A 15,885-nucleotide genomic window follows, 5' to 3' on the forward strand; every position below is an offset into this window, starting at 1 on the left:
TTAAAGTGAATATGAATTTTTTGACTATATTTTGACATTTTGATGTGTAGGCCTTCTTTAAGCTGAATGATAATACTGGATTTGTAAGGAAAAAATCATCCATCTGCCATTTAGTACCTATGCAAATCCAAACAGCTGCATCATACCATGTTATAACTTCAGATAGGGGTTCTCTCTTTACTGCTCTTTAAATTGATAGAAATAACTGGGGAAAACTTTTTAGTTGCTGGAATAGATTATCAAAATCTTTCACTGCATAATTTAGTGTTCAGCTTATTGCATGAAAGGAGAAGAAAATATTTACATAAATAATACTTTTATCAACTCAGTTTTGCTTAAAGATAGGGTGGAATCCTGGACACTTTAGAGTGCAGGATTCTTTGAAGATGTATTTATTATTACTTAAAATGCTCTGTATGTGTGTGTGTGTGTGTGTGTGTGTGTGTGTGTGTGTGTGTGTGTGTGTGTGTGTGTGTGTGTGTGTGTGTGTGTGTAAAATAGATCACTGACACTGCATCGTATTAAAATTGTACTTCTAGACAGTAATTCATCTGGATTGCAGTTCAGGAGCAATGTTGCTGGTTCTTGTGCTGGTAGCCTGAATCAGCTGTGCATTCTGCTGACACATGACAAGACTCCAACCAGCCACAAGCCACGATCAGCTTGTTTTAAGCCTGTCAGTTTTAAATGACACTGCACTAGCTGAAAAAATGTATTACTTTCACATTTGTGGAAAGATTTTAACCACAAATATTGGTCTGCATTTTAGCCTGGGATCTGTAGATCTAACAACTGATATTTCAGAGTTTTATTTATACAGTGTCTGTGCAATCCTGGGGAGCTTCCCAGGATCTGACATCCTCAGCTGAGCCTCAGACTGTCCTCCTGTGGGATTTTTCAAGGCTTGATACTACAGGACTATCAGGTACAATTTTCCCCATGATATGATGTTTGAAACTTTACAGGTCCATTGAAACTATATACATATATACTGAATATATGTCTCTGTGTGAGGTGGGGATAATCCCTTGATCTCCTTCAGAAGGTCCCAGCAACATGCCAATGCTGACTTTGGCTAGAAGAGCCAGGACAGCTCAGGCGCCAAGGGAGTCTCATTCCACTCATGTGGTGCCAGCAGTTAAACAAACAGGGTCAGCTTTCAAAGACAAAGACTGGACATGGATCCACTGGACTCTCAGTCAAGTACTCCGATTTAGTCTATTCATAAATCTGTCAGTCTCTCTCAACACAGAGGCACATTCAAAGCAGTCGGGGTTGAGGATGGGGTGGGCGTTTGTTTCATCTAAGCACCAGCACTGCTTGCTTTAAAGTGCCATTTGTTGTCTTTCTTGTGATTACTTTTTTTTTTCTTTGCAGTGAACGTATGGAATAATAAGTGCTGCATGTGAAACATTTCGCATCTTTGAAATGAAATTATGCTTTGACATTTTCCTGGTAATTTTTTTTCCCTGCTTCTCATTTATATACATATTTTCACTCAATAACGTCGTCTCTGCTCTTACCTTGGACCTCAATTATCATCTTGAGAGTTTCTAAATCCTACATTAGACAAATGGCAATTGACTCTTTTCTGTTGCCTATAATAGAAGCAGCATTGTGAAACTGCAAATGAGATAGAGTTCAGACATTAGTATTCTGTTAATTTGACCCTAGGCGCCTCAGTGCAATCAGATCTGAAGCCAAAGCACTTAGCCTATGCTAAGGATTAATGACGGCCATCTAAAACAATTTGGGAGCCAATCAGTTGAACTGAGGAGGGTAAATCTAATATGATAATTTATCTGCATCAACGCGACTCGCCTGGCAGGGAGGAGTATGCTAATTGCGCGACCCTTACCTAGTGACTGGATGCACACAGCTGGGTGTGCTGGCTCTAGCTCTGCTATTAGGGAACTTTGAGGGACTTTGGAGTTTGCTGAAGCGAGTTCTCCTTGGAGGGTGATGGGAAGTGAACCCCGCCGCTTCACACTGAGCTCAGTCCTGCTCCCCTCAACCCCTCCATTTCAATTTCCATAATGTGCCCGCCTCCAATGACATGACAGCAAGGCGCAAATAAGTGTCTATATTGGTATCAGATAGAGATGTAGTGGATAGCAGTTTTAATATGGTTGGAAGGCCTCCCCAAGAGACCATTTTTGCCACTACAGAACATCAGTTACACAGTTACAACAATAGTCTCTTAATTGATTCGTTTAATTAGCCAGAGATGGAACTAGCACTACAGCTTGTCATCCTCTATCATAGGGGGTCTCCTCAGCAGCCCGCACGGTCACTCTCGTACCCCACGCCAGTCAGGCTTCTATTAAAGTGTAATTATATGTAAATGAAAACTACATAAAAACCCCTTTGCAAGTTGACCACTGGAACATTCCTTGCCCTCAGAGCCCTCCTGTTTCTTTTCATTATTTTAACTGATGAAAAGAAAGTGAAAGAGTATTTTGAAAGCGCGGCAGTCTGACGCTTTTTATAATTCACGCGGACACATTTCAAATATCTTGGCCTACTTGTGAAAGACAAGCAATTAATCAGCGCTTTTGATGGAGAGGTAACCCCAAATCAGTTCTCGGCTTTGTGCTATGGAGACGGAGCACTTGGGCGAGTTGCGGGGTGGGGGGTTAGAAGCAAGGGTGGGGATCAGGGGGCCTATATGGGGCTGTGTAAGAGTTTCTATTTAAACTGATGCCGCTTAACAAAAACAGCCACCATTCCAAATCCTATGCAACCACTCCCCCGCCTCTCGCCCCGTTGTTTACCGCAGGCCCAACTTCACAAGCCTTCTTGGTATGAAGTTGGAGCCAGAGAGCTAAGAGTAGGGGAGTGATTACAACTTCCTTCGGCGTGAATGGTGCAGATGTCGGCCTGGCCTCAGTGAAGCAGAACAATGCCCTCAAAGGCGTCTGGACACAATGGGCCTTTCTCCTCTGCCGGAGATGTCTCTCTATAGCAGCTTGCAGCGCGGGGATGCTAAGCAGGTGGCACACAGAGAGACAGAGACGGCTCCGGCCCTTTCAAGTTCCCTTGGCTGAAAAGCATCAGTGGGTACATGTGTGGAGGAGTCGCCGCGGATTGCTTCTGTGGTCAGTCTGGGCATTAGCGTCTGGAGGTGTCATTTAGCAGTGGATTAGCCAGGCTGCCTGTTCACTGGGGATTTTCCCCCATTGATGGGCCACCGAGAGAAGCAAAGAATTGATGCTCGCTGGCGTCTTTTTCTCTGATCTGTCATGGCTCGGTCGAAGATTGAGCGGTCTTTTGCCCTCCTATGAGGAAGTTAGAAAGTTCTGCTGCCCAACTGCCACACCTAACTTTTCCCCACTCTTCTTGCTCAGTTTTTCCCGTCTTTTTTCTATAGCAATTGCTATTGTGCCATATACTTTATAATCTATGAAAACATACCAACAAGAAGAGTATAAAATGATCTTAAATTTTAGAGAAGAGATTCACAAAGCTACATTTTGTGAGATTCTGCTTGATTGCGATTCCCACACTACATATTTGTGTACCAAGTGGAGGCACCCTGCTCTTATGGATTTACAGATTTAATTATGACAGCACTAGTGTCCCACCGCGTGTTTACCACAAAGAGTCTCTCTCTATGGAGCTGAATAATTTGTTCTGTACTTCCCCAGCTGCGTGGCATTACTGTGGTTTTCCTGGGCCCAGCGGAGAGCAGTGGGGACCAAATGAAGAAGAGTCACCTGGCGTCTCCTTCCAAGGTCTCACAGAGTTAACATGTAATGAATAAATTAATATTTAATGAAGGAGAGGTCCACTGTTACACTCACCCTGCACTAGTGCCATCGGGGGAAGATAGAGGTTGAAGGCACTAAATACTGCACTGGATGCCGTGAATTGACAAACAACTTCAAAAAGACAGAAAAAGTGGTGCTAAATACTTTGGGTTCTCTCCCGCTGTGCTCGTTTGAGCAGAAGTTAATGTCATCTCTACTTCTTTTTTTGTCTTATTTGTGTTTTCGTCTTTTCATGTTCATGGTTCATGTTGGATCCCAGCTTTCATCACAGTGGGCTGATTAAAGAGTTGTGACTCCTGTACACAGTCTTTTTTAAATCATTATTCTTAAAATACAGAGCAATAATTTCCATCGCTTTTTCGTTTTTGTTTTTTAAGACATCTAACAGTCTAGTAATAATTGGGGCACTCTGGAGGGCAGCTTTCATATAATAAACCTTCACTGGTTCCAGTCAGTGTGTCCTTCTTGCCCTCTCCTTACCCATACTGACCAGCTACCGCTAACCACCTCAAAAACTGGTTGTGTACCAGGAGAATGTACAGTATTGCATCTGGTGTATGATGGCGGCGAAACAATATGGCTACAAAAATACCTCTCTTGTATCTTTTGTCATTGAAGATTTTAATGCGTCATTGGCACACGTGCGAGCTGAGTCCTGCTGGGCTGTTGCTAATGTCGTGGCCCCCTTGTGAGAGTACATTATCTCTGAGCCTTCCTATTATTCTAGAACCGTCTTTGACTTCTAATGTGCCTATCTACACTTCCCTGGATGTCTAGCATCATTATGAAATGAACTAACAATCCATTATCCTCATTTCTTGTCATTACTACAAGAAATACTCCATAGTTTAAGTTCTCTTGTTTAGCACTCTTAATTTTTGTGAATGACAATTTGGCACTAAAAGAAAATGTATGTGCACGAAGGCTTTCATTTGCTCCATGTGCAATGTGGAAAACAAGCCAAAAAGCCAAGTTTTGAGAAATCACAAATGCCAAAATTGCAAATCAGTTTCCAAACAGCAAATGCATGCTTTAAAATGTGATGTTCTCCACCTCCTCATCCAGTCCACAAAATGTAGCAGTGTAAAGGGGTCTTTTATTCGTGCTGCAAATAAAAAACCTTAAAAGAAAATATGTTCCAGTACAGATATAAAATTAGAAGCTCACGTTTGCAATTGAAAAATAGTAGAAAACCAAAGACAGTTATGTCAACATAGAGGTTTGTAGAGTCCTTCTTACCAGCCCCCTTGGCTAAAATTCTCCAGTCTGAACTCATCCTTTACTGTGGGCCACATACACTCCACTTTGATCTTAAATGGGCCAGACCAGTAAAACTACATGATAAATGTTATTCATTCAGTTTGTTGCACTGCCCTGTAATTATAAATGTTTTGTTAATTTACTGTGGACTCACTAATAAAGGAAAAAAAACACAGGAACTTCCCTGCCATTTAATTGTTTTCTTGTTAATTACTTTGGTGTAGTATGAAGGGCAATGGGGTGGGCAGTCTTCATCAATAGAAAAAGCTATAAAATGTATGCAAATACAGTTGAAAGTATAAAATATACATCCCTTTACATTTTCAAAAGTTGTCCAGTGGGCCTGATTTGAGTCTTTGTTGGGCTGGTTCTGGCTCTGGGGCCTTATGTTCGACACCCCTGCTCAACACTGTCCAACAAACTCTTCAGTCTCAGTAACAAAACTGAGACTGACAAAATAAATGTGCACTTGATTTCTGCTCTTGTGTTCAATGTTCTTTCAACTGTTTTCTATGTGGTTGTTTGACAAGAACCAGAAATCGTTAAAAACACAATGCATTTAATGTAAGCCAACAGACATATTGACCTCTACCCTGGATCAAATGCCACAGATAACCATGCATGGTTATCCTTACCTAGTGACTACAAACGTCTCTTCTCATAGTCGCATTCAACAAAGGTTAATCCCTTCCTCCTTTGATTATTTGTCAGAAAGCCCTGTGCAGTCTTAGTAAACGGTCGATCATTTCTATTACAGTGGCAGAGGAAAAGCTAAGCGGGGAGAAATGTGTGCCAGTCAGCTGTGATACAGCAGGACGAGACATGAGTCAATGTTTCTTGATCAAATACTCATTGCCATTCAGATCAGGTTAACAATCCATTCCAGATCATCACAGCAAGAAACACTACTTGTCTGCTGATAATATTTTTCATGTTCACCGTCGTGCATTTAGAATAAGAGAGAGTAAGAGGGTATAAGAGAAGAATCTCACGGGGCAGGGCAGGTAGGTCAGATAACTGAGAAAGATAGCAATTATTAATACTTAAGGTTAAATAAAATAAAATAAAATTTGATTTGACTTTGACTCCAGAATCAAGACAATTTTCCCCCACCAAGGCGAGGAATGGGACGTGGCTAGAGTGTGCAGGAGGCAGAACATATACTGATATCAGCACGCTCCCTGTGATTTCTGTGGACGATTGCCCACTCTGTTCTCAATCAGATATCGCAATTTTTTGCTAGGGAGCTGGCAACGAAAAGACCGTTTAATGTCTGATTGCTGATTTGGACGTTCGCTTTCTGACATACAGCTCCACTGGGCGATGTCCAGAAAAAGAGCGGCAATGTGTGAAAACAGCTCATGGCTGAGACAGAAACACAAACAAACAAACACACAAACATGTAAAGATTATTCAGATAACCCCGTTACCTGGGAGAAACATTCAATGACAGAGAAAGATGATGAAAGATTTACCTCACATCCCGTTCTGCATCATATTGCCAGGACTGAGCCTCTAGTTTGGTGCCTGTAATAAACCTGATGGGGTGTGATAAGACACTATTTGCCACAGAGTTTCTCCAGAGAAGCAAGCCAAAGGAACGAAGGAACGATTTGTAAGTGCAATTAGATTCCCTGATATTGAGTGTTAAAGCAAACTCTACGTCTCCACGGGAGTCAAGGGAAGCACATGTACTGTACTTCTATCTGAGATTACACAGATAATACTCGGTTAAATGCTCGGAGGTGAAAATATCTTTCTTTCTTTCTTTCTTTCTTTCCTTGCAGCATTGTCTCTCTTACACCGCAGGAGTATGACTTATTCTGTTGAAGTATGAAAAACCAAACACATGTATTTTATTGCATTATAGAGCACATTCAGTCTGCAATAAATATAACAGGCTGTTTCTAAGCCACATATTAGCCATAAAGTATCGGTAAAGATCACTTCACTTCAAGCTACTTCACAATAACTTGTAAAAGTCTGAAAGCTGTCTCTTTTTCCCTTTAACAGCCTAGCAGGTGCATATTCCCCCTGCCTGGGAGTACCATAAATCTTCTGTATTTACAACCACAACCATTTAAACCACAAGAAAAAGAACAAAAGATGTCGGTGTCCTCCGTATTTTTGGGCCATGTTTGTGGAGTGAGATCACTTACTGCTGCTGACTGATTAATTACTCAAGTGGTCCATTCTTAGGCAAGAGGCCATTGTAAGGTCATAACCTTGAGGACAGAGGAAACGGTAGCCATGAGCAGGGGGCCATCCTTCTCCCGATTCTTCGGGATGACCACTCCTGCGTCACCTGTTGGCTACTTACTGTCCTCCTGCACCAACAAGAGACCAGCGAGAGGTCCCGTCCCTCATGTGCCACATGACAACTGTTCAGCCCCGGAGAACAATAAAACGGTGTCAGTTTCTGCAGGGAAATAGAGACAAAGTGAAAGAGGAAACAATTCGTCCACAACAGGACACAAGGCCATGGAGGATAACCTGCCTTCAAAGATGCTGGGGTGCCTTTTCAGAATAGTTTAGAGGTGGCGCACTTCAAAAGGCTAAGTGTAGCTCCCGTACAGAGCCGTTTTTTCCTGCTATTCTTGTGCGCTGGTTTTGGGTTGCTATAAGTAGCCTGCATCCTGTCCCTCTGTGGTCTCAGGTGGATAGGTTTTGTTTTTGTAGCTGGAGCCAGGCCTTTAATGGCTCTCTGTGCTTCCACTGCTTCTGTTGGCAGGAGTGATTGGCTTGTTAGCAATACATATATCATAGCAGAGCAGTGAAACTCATATGTAAACTCATACTAATGGTGGGAAGAATAGCTCTAATCAGGGTGTTATGTTATGTTATGTTATGTTATGTTATGTTATGTTATGTTATGTTACGTTATGTTATGTTATGTTATATTATGTTATGTTATGTTATGTTATGTGAACGATATTGGGTCTTGAGACAACAGTTGTTGTGATTATGGCTGCTATATAAAAAGGGAAACAGTGATAACATTGTTGTAAATTTTTAGCAGTTAGCATCCAAAATTTGACATGTAACAAGAACAGCGATGCTTTTCAAGGATGATGATCATGTGTAGTCAGTTTGACAGAGAGTCTTTGTTCGGCAAGCTCTATCTAGAGGAAGCAAACTTGTGAAAGGTTTGCATAGGAAAACCTGTAGAAGATTTAGTAATGGCTGCCTGCTGCGCGCACTCCTTTGTCTCGGGATCACAGAGGGTCAGTGATGCATTCTCCCGTGCCTCCTGTGCATTTCACAAGGCCTCCTATGGTGGAGGCCGCTGCCAGCTATAACAGGCTTCTGGCCAGTGGGGTCTGCCAGTTTCTCTGATACAATGTGCTTCACTGTGAAAAACACCCCCTAACTCTCATCTGGGAGACCCTGTGTCCTCCCACAACCCCTTTTTTCATTTATTAATTTGGTTTTCAACTAAAATATCTTTAGGATTCAAGAAAATGGACTCAGTTTTTAATTTCTGTGAAGATATGATATTCTGTATAATCATAATATAATAATTTTGACTATAATTTTTGCTATAATCGTGCAGTACTAGTACTAAATTGTTTCTAAAGATATCCTATCTGATCGCATAACAAACCACAATTGACCAGGTGACGCTCACTATGGTTTAAAGCCCCATACAGTCCACTTTGATCTCAGTTCACTTCAGTTTTATTTATATAGCTCCAAATCACATCAACTGTCACCTCAAGTTGTGGCCCTTTTCTGTCAGTGTCAGTGTAAAGAAGCTGAACAACACATTTAATCCCACATCCCACATTTAACAGATGTCTTAATACGAGAAAAAGAAGTGCAATTTAAACCGCACGTCTCACTTTTTGTAAATGATAAAGAAATGCTGCTGTAGCTAATGAAAGAAATCTGTCAACTTGACTATTTGGTCTTAAATTGTAAGGAATAAGAGAGTAAAATTCCAGATAAATTCTGCAAACATTATAAAACAAAAGGATTTTGTTAACTCAAAACAATTTTAAAACATAGATACTGAAAAAACAGGAACATTTCTGTCATTTAATTGTTTTGCTATTACTTAATTACTCTGATGCAGTATGAATGTAGAAGAAGCTATAAAACTTAAGGAATTAAAGTTAAAAATCACATTTTCCAAAGTCATGCAGTGGGCCAGATTGGAGTTTTTGCAGGGCCAGTTCTGGCCCCCCGGGCCTTACGTTTGACGGTCCTGGTTTAAGGCTACCTGTACTTGCAGATATGGAATCCTTTAAAGTCTTTCCTGCCATTTGTTTTGTATCTTTTATTTACTTTTCCACATACAATTGTTACCTTTAGGGTCTATCACTGAAATATAATACAGTAATGTGAGCAGTAACAGAAAATAATAGACCAAAACTATGTCCATAAAGTGGTTATTTGAGACCTTTGGGTTATTGAAGTCTTCAAATCCTTTTTGTCCTTGTGTGAGAAAGCATCTGTTCTATGCTTGTCCTAAGTGTCACTGTATCCGCCTTTATCCTCTTGAACCTCCTGGTTAAATATAGGTTTGAAGACATGCCAATCTGCAACTTTAGCGGACCCTTCCCGGTCCGTCTGTCTGTCTGCCTCAGTCTCTTTTCAGAGCTTTTTGAGTCCTTTTGAAATATATTGCCCATGTTGATCAGTGGCGGTCTGATGGTCACCTCTGCTCCTCCCACAACACTCAGAGGCACACATGGTCCATTGTTTGGCGCACCGGCCTGATTAGTGTGCACTCACCAACAGGGTTGGTAGGCAAGCCACTTAGTGGAGTAAATAACCTCTGCGGTGTAATTATGTACAGTCTGTGGTGGCCTTGTGGTCTAAACTCAAGGTAAAATAGGTCTCCATCCTCCTGGCCCACCTGCACCTTTGTTAGTCACCTAGGGAAGGCTGACTAACAAAGTGCAACGTCCTCCATGCCTGCCTCTGTCTCCCCCCCCACCCCTTTCCTTAATGGCTTTCAACTTTGTCTGGATTTCCTCTCCAAACTGTAGGTCAGCTTCCCACTTAATTACACATTCTGATGATTACAGGGTGAGAGGAAAAGTGGCAAAGTTTGCCTAACCTGTGGCGGGTCCAAATGCCGTCCCTATTTGGACTCGGACTGTTTATTTAACCATGTTACTATCTCGGGTTAAGTGCCATTGTTTCCTCGTGACCCCTGACTTCTGCTGCCTTCAATTAATCTCAGCTATTTATGTCTAAAGGTTGAAGTAGCTTTTTTAGCTGGAAGAGCCCATGATGTGATGAACTAGATTCTTACCTGTCACAACATAATTATTAGCAGTATAAAGCACCTTTTTTAAACTCATTTTTTACCTTGTTGGAGCCAAGCAGTGCCAAGCCTGGAAAAAGGGAGGGGGTTGAGCAACACACCAGTAAACTCACACATGCTAACGGGTGCAATCACAGTCTCATATCCTGATTGTGCAGTTGGTAGTGTGGACAATGAGGGCAGAGAGAGCGAAATGTGCACGGCAGCTTTCCATTATGAGATAGTGTGTATTACTGTAATCCAGAGGGCCTCCTGCTCACTGTGGCGTGTGCCAGACTCCTGGGTGGGCAATCTCAGAGACAGTGGGGAGGCCCAGCTTATTTCTGGGCACATTTGGCATGGCCTACATGGCTGTTACAAGAACTAGAAGTGGAACAGAAGTCATAAAAAGACGTTTAGATATATTGGGGGAAACTTTTTAAGTGCTAGAGGTGAGGTGGAAGGTGCGCTTTGTCTACCTTTCGGTTCAGATTTTGAGTTCAGTGTGGGAAATGGGCTGCTTGTTTCACATACTAATGACACATAGTGAAGTTATGATCCTGCTGTCTAAACAATGCAGACCCATCAGAAAAGAAATATATATATAATTTAATTAAGATTTTCTGCGTTTTGGACAAAAAAAGCAGTTCAGAAGTTGTGTTTGTGTCTGAATTGAGAGTATGTACTACAAAATACGGGAACAAGATGCAGGGACATATTTGCTGTAGTGTATTTGCTCTTTGGCTCCTGTCACTTGCTTTCTTGTGGTTCAGTTGTTAGAGGCTCTCCCAGTATGAAAGCCTGCGATGCCCTGAAGACCACTTGTTGGAAGCCCGCTGATCCTCTCGGGGTCTGAAATGGCCTGAGGTGACTCTGAAAGCCTGTCAGAGTTCTTTCATAAAGCTTAACCATGTGTTGATGCCACCAGGCTGGTCCTGGAGAACCGCACTTTGGAGGTGGTGATGATTGATCTTTCACAGGAAATGTGTCTTTATGCCTGTTAAGGTGTCAAGAATATTAGTAGATAGGTGCAATTGAAAAAAAGGAAAATTATACACACGCACACACACAGCAAACACAGATAATTCCAAATGGAAAAACTTGTCTGCAAATCTTGTGGTAAGGTGCTTTAAGCCATTTAAAAAAACATATAAGTATTATGTTTAATTTAGATGTTTTGGTAATTTTTCTCTAATAAAAAAAGTTGCTACTAACTGATACTAATAATACTTTAATAACATAAAGCAACTTTTGATTTCTTAAATCTAAAAAAAAAATTGAAAATTGATTTGTAAAGTCAGAATCTTATTAGAACTGAACTGACTTTGAAAGGCAGGTCTTGCAGTATCATTAGAACAGTTCTCTGAGTCGACCGGGATAATTGGTTGACAGATGATGCTTGTAAAGAATCATTATTTGAATGGATCTTTTGTCTAAATTTTACAGATACCACATGTATGAAGGTCTAAATAGTAACTGATTTTTTTGTATATGTAAGTGTATGAATCTCACATTGGGGAGCTTTAGCGCCATGGTAACTGAAACAACAATGATGATCATCCCAAGGTCATAACCTTTGTTGACCTGAGTTCAGGGGGAGGTTGTCTGTGGTTTCCCGAGAATAATAAGTGGGAAATCTCCACTTCCCAGACCTCCCAGTAACCTTACAAAGTAAAAAGATTTACGAGGCCCGTTGAGGACTCCCCTGATTGGCTTTATGACTGGACTTCCACTCTGTTCCCTACTAATGTCATCAGGATGTCTTCAACTCTAACCCTTGACTGTAGAGGATGGTTTGACAAAGATTTAGTGGAGGATCGATCTAGTGTGTTGAGAGGTGTGATTGTTGTGGGAACAGAATGAGTTAAGAATATCTGAAGTACACCGCAGACTTCTTTCTGTATGACCGTGTACGTGCTGCAGCTTCATTATGTAGTGACGCTGCTAAACTTGTAAACTGAAACACACAATACTCGCTTGGATGAACAGCTGACTTTCACACTAATAGACACATACATACTCATGGGCATGCTCTGGCACTGGTGGAGACATGCATGGGTCACCTGGCAGGTCATGCCCCCCCACTGGTCAGGCTTGCTGAAAGACTGCATTGATTATGTGCTTGTCTGCAAGCATGCGATCAAGCATGTGCATTTTGAACATGTGGACACGTGTTCGGAGATTTTTGTCTGTGTTTGCGGCGAGCTTTTGTACACTGGCGTGTCCATAGACCAAAGTCATGCCAGTGTTTTTAGGACGTTTGACAGGATCGTGTCGTCATCCAGCATGTTCTCATTCAACGGTACCAATGTACTGACAGCGGCAATACTGGATGCTGAAAGCTAACTGTCGGGTTTGACAGCGTCTCCATAAGGAGTCAGCACATGTGGCAGTGATGCAAGGACAAATTTGTCAACCAGGAGACAGTTAGAAAACTACAAGTTTTTTGTGGTTTTCACTTTCACTCACAATTTAGTTGGGGAAACTCATAGTCTTGGTTAGCATGTGCTCCTTAAAAACATCACCCTTGCACATTATGCACTAATATGCTCTTTTCCAACTCCACAGAAGTACTTCTGCATGAGTCACAGTCAGAGTAAATCTTATTTATCTTATCTTTTATTGGTCCTGTACCGATCTTATACTTATGCAGATAAGGCCACATTCTTCTGAGTGGTTGCCTGTGGAAAAAAGATTTTAACAGCAAGTGGGTGGGGCATCTATGCTTATAGCAACACCTGTGTGTCTGAGATGAACACATTAAGAATCTCTGCTCTTTTAGATATCACACTAAACTAACAGAAGAAAAAAAACTGGATAACTAACACACAGAGAATGCCCAAACTCATATTTTTATTTTTCTGTAATGGCTTTTTGAAGCTCTACAATGGTTTTATTGTGAAGCACTTTCTGATTTTTATCTGTGAAAAGTGCGATATAAATCAATTTTATTTACTACTTACTTACTTGCAAAATGACATGTTTAATGCTAACAAAAAAAGAAAAAATAGAAAACAGAAAAAATAGCAAAAAAACATTTTTATTCTATTTATTTTTGCTTTAGATGCCAGATTAGTTATTTACTTACATTGGGGAACAGAAAATTCATTTTAGTAAGTGAATTTTCATCTGCCCTCTATGAGCTTGATGCTCAGGGTTTTAAAAAGTGTTGAGCTGGGTGACACTATTTCTCAAACGAGACAGGATAGGTTTGATCTTCAGTGATGTAAAACAATGTAACTCTTTTTTGCTGTTAACTTTATCACAGACTTACAGTTAGAATGAGGAGTACCTTCACTGGAGTACCTTTAACCTCACTTTAAAAATAATTAGAACAGACAAAGGGCCTTCTTATGTTTCATGTTATCTATCAAAACTTGTTCTGGAAAATGCTACAAAACCATAATGAGGTGACAGCTATCTGACCCCTGGCATGCACATGTAATCTGCAGCCTAGTGTGAGGAAATAAACAGTATGCACTTTTGAACTAAGCATGTCAAAGAAAGACCAAGACAACATATTTGCCAGTGAGTCTCATTAACAGTCTTGTCATGCTTGGAATACAAATTAGGAACATGTCTGCTATAAAGTTGCAACATGGAATGCAAAATTTTGCTTTGCTTTGTTTTGCGCCGGAGTTGTCACTTCATTGTTTTTTAAACATGCAAGTAACAAAAAAATGGGGGAAAAGGAGGAAAAAGACCCCAAATTCACAATGTTACAATTAAGCAATAGGTGTTGGACACGCCACAGAAGTATAATTGAATGTTCTTTGTGTTGTGACTGTCTTTCAGATCTCACCTTTTGTGCTTCTTATCTCATCTGCTTTTTATCAGCGAAAGAGCTTTATGCAGGCCACGAGTGACCCACGAGCACTTTAAATGAATACAGTGTGCTAATAGCTGAGCGAAGACACCCTGGGAGCAGGCATGAAATATGTGCAAGGACCCGTGACCACTGAGATAATAGCCCCTGCCCAGACCACGGATTCTCTGTCCACTCTCTCCTCCGCTGCGCTCCACCCAAGGTTTGGAGTGGCTCATATCCAGGACAGATGGTAAGTTGAGGCCTTTGTATCTCATGACAGTGCAGGGGGTAGGACAAAGCCTCATGGGTGAGATGGGGATGAACAAAATTTCCCATCCAGCCAGTTTAATAGGAGATTTTTTGCTTTTGTTTTTTCTATCATGTAGATCCTGTGGATCGGGAAAATGAAAGTGTACAGTGAGTGCTTAAATGTGTACACTTTGTATCTCAATTTACTTATCTACTGCAGTTTAATGTATGCACAAGAGGACAAAAGAGTTTACATTGCGTCTGTACTCTAGAATAGAAAGGTCTGCGTGTGCTCACAGTATGGTTTTATTTACAGCACAAGAAACACAACCTATACAGGTTTCATAGTCAAGGGCACTAAATACTAGCTGCAGTAGCAAAGTGTTGGCTATTTCCTAGCAGGGAGTTTTGTGTGTAGGAGCTTTTTGTGTTCATGTGTTGAACCACATCCAGGGCCGAAAGAAGAGAAGATGGGGCCAGCTCTAATTAAAGCCAAAGGAAGAGTGTCATCTGCTGTGAACTCGCAACTAGGGGCCACAGCAAATCAATGGACGGCCAACACTGTCATCACCATCAACAGCTCCCGATCAGAGCAATTGGAGGGGAACAAAAAGGAATGAAAAAGACTCTACCAGGAAGCTTCTACCACCTGTGCAGAGCAGGAGAGAGAAGGGAAGAGAGAGAGGGCGAGAGAAACGCAGGGAGGGAGAAACGAGAGACAGACAGAGAGAACAAGATCGTGACGCCGTGGTTTCAGCTATTGTAAAAACGCCAGAGACTTGTCGTTTCTTTGTTTAGGCCAAGCAATTTTGTCATCATCACCAAGAGCATCTATTTTGATAAACAAAGGTGCAATTTTATGAAGATTGGCTGCAAACAGAATGATCTTATGACCTGTTTAAAAAAAATATAGATTTTTTTTTTTTTTTTTTCGCCAGTGGATCAAACTGCTGCATATAGTGACTGGCAATGCTACATGTTCCTGGCAATATAAAAAAGTGTTCCTAGAAGAGATTTAGGCTATTGAACCCCGTAAGTGGTATCAGTGCTCTCCTGTCTCTGTGAACTGTGCCTCCCGGCCAGCAAGCCGAGGGGAACGCTGGATCGGATTCTTACGCAAACACAGGCACATAAATGGCATGTTCTCATGGCATTACCATTCCAAAATGTTTTTCAAGACGAATGTGAATGCAACTATTTTGGTCTCGCAGCCCGCGCTCTTGGATAACTTCCTTTGAATAAATGAATTCTGACAAGGGGAATCTGCATACAAAAACACAGCAGGTTTGGAGGCGGCGGCTGGTCCGCTGGTGAGGGCCTCTGAAGCGCTTTCTGAATCTCTTCATTCATTCCCTGTTCCTTATGGACTCACGGCCCTTTAAATGGCTGCCTCTGTTTATTCCCTGTTAGCACTGGCGGTCAGGGAGGCGGCGAGGCATGCAACCACACATTAAAACCTCTGTGCTTGCGGTTGGCACCTGCACATCTTTTTACCTGCTGAATGTCAGGTAGACTCTCTGGAAATGCTTGAATTTTGAAGATGT

At 41.5% G+C, this 15,885-nt stretch overlaps 1 long non-coding RNA gene across 2 annotated transcripts in view; it reads left to right on the top strand.

Annotated features, from left to right (window-relative positions):
• Positions 1-15,299, top strand: part of LOC109197484 (uncharacterized) — a 106,417-nt gene extending 91,118 nt beyond the window's left edge. Inside the window, exons 5-6 of one of the 2 annotated variants that reach the window (XR_003216701.1) lie at positions 14,080-14,342; positions 14,795-15,299. This is a non-coding gene — a long non-coding RNA (uncharacterized LOC109197484). Of the gene's footprint in view, positions 1-820; positions 1,465-14,079; positions 14,343-14,794 lie in introns of those variants that run through there. The other variant, XR_003216702.1, reaches the window with a different exon arrangement.
• The last annotated feature ends 586 nt before the right edge of the window (positions 15,300-15,885 follow it).

Source organism: Oreochromis niloticus, linkage group LG16 (assembly GCF_001858045.2).
Source record: "Oreochromis niloticus isolate F11D_XX linkage group LG16, O_niloticus_UMD_NMBU, whole genome shotgun sequence".
NCBI lineage: Eukaryota > Metazoa > Chordata > Actinopteri > Cichliformes > Cichlidae > Oreochromis > Oreochromis niloticus.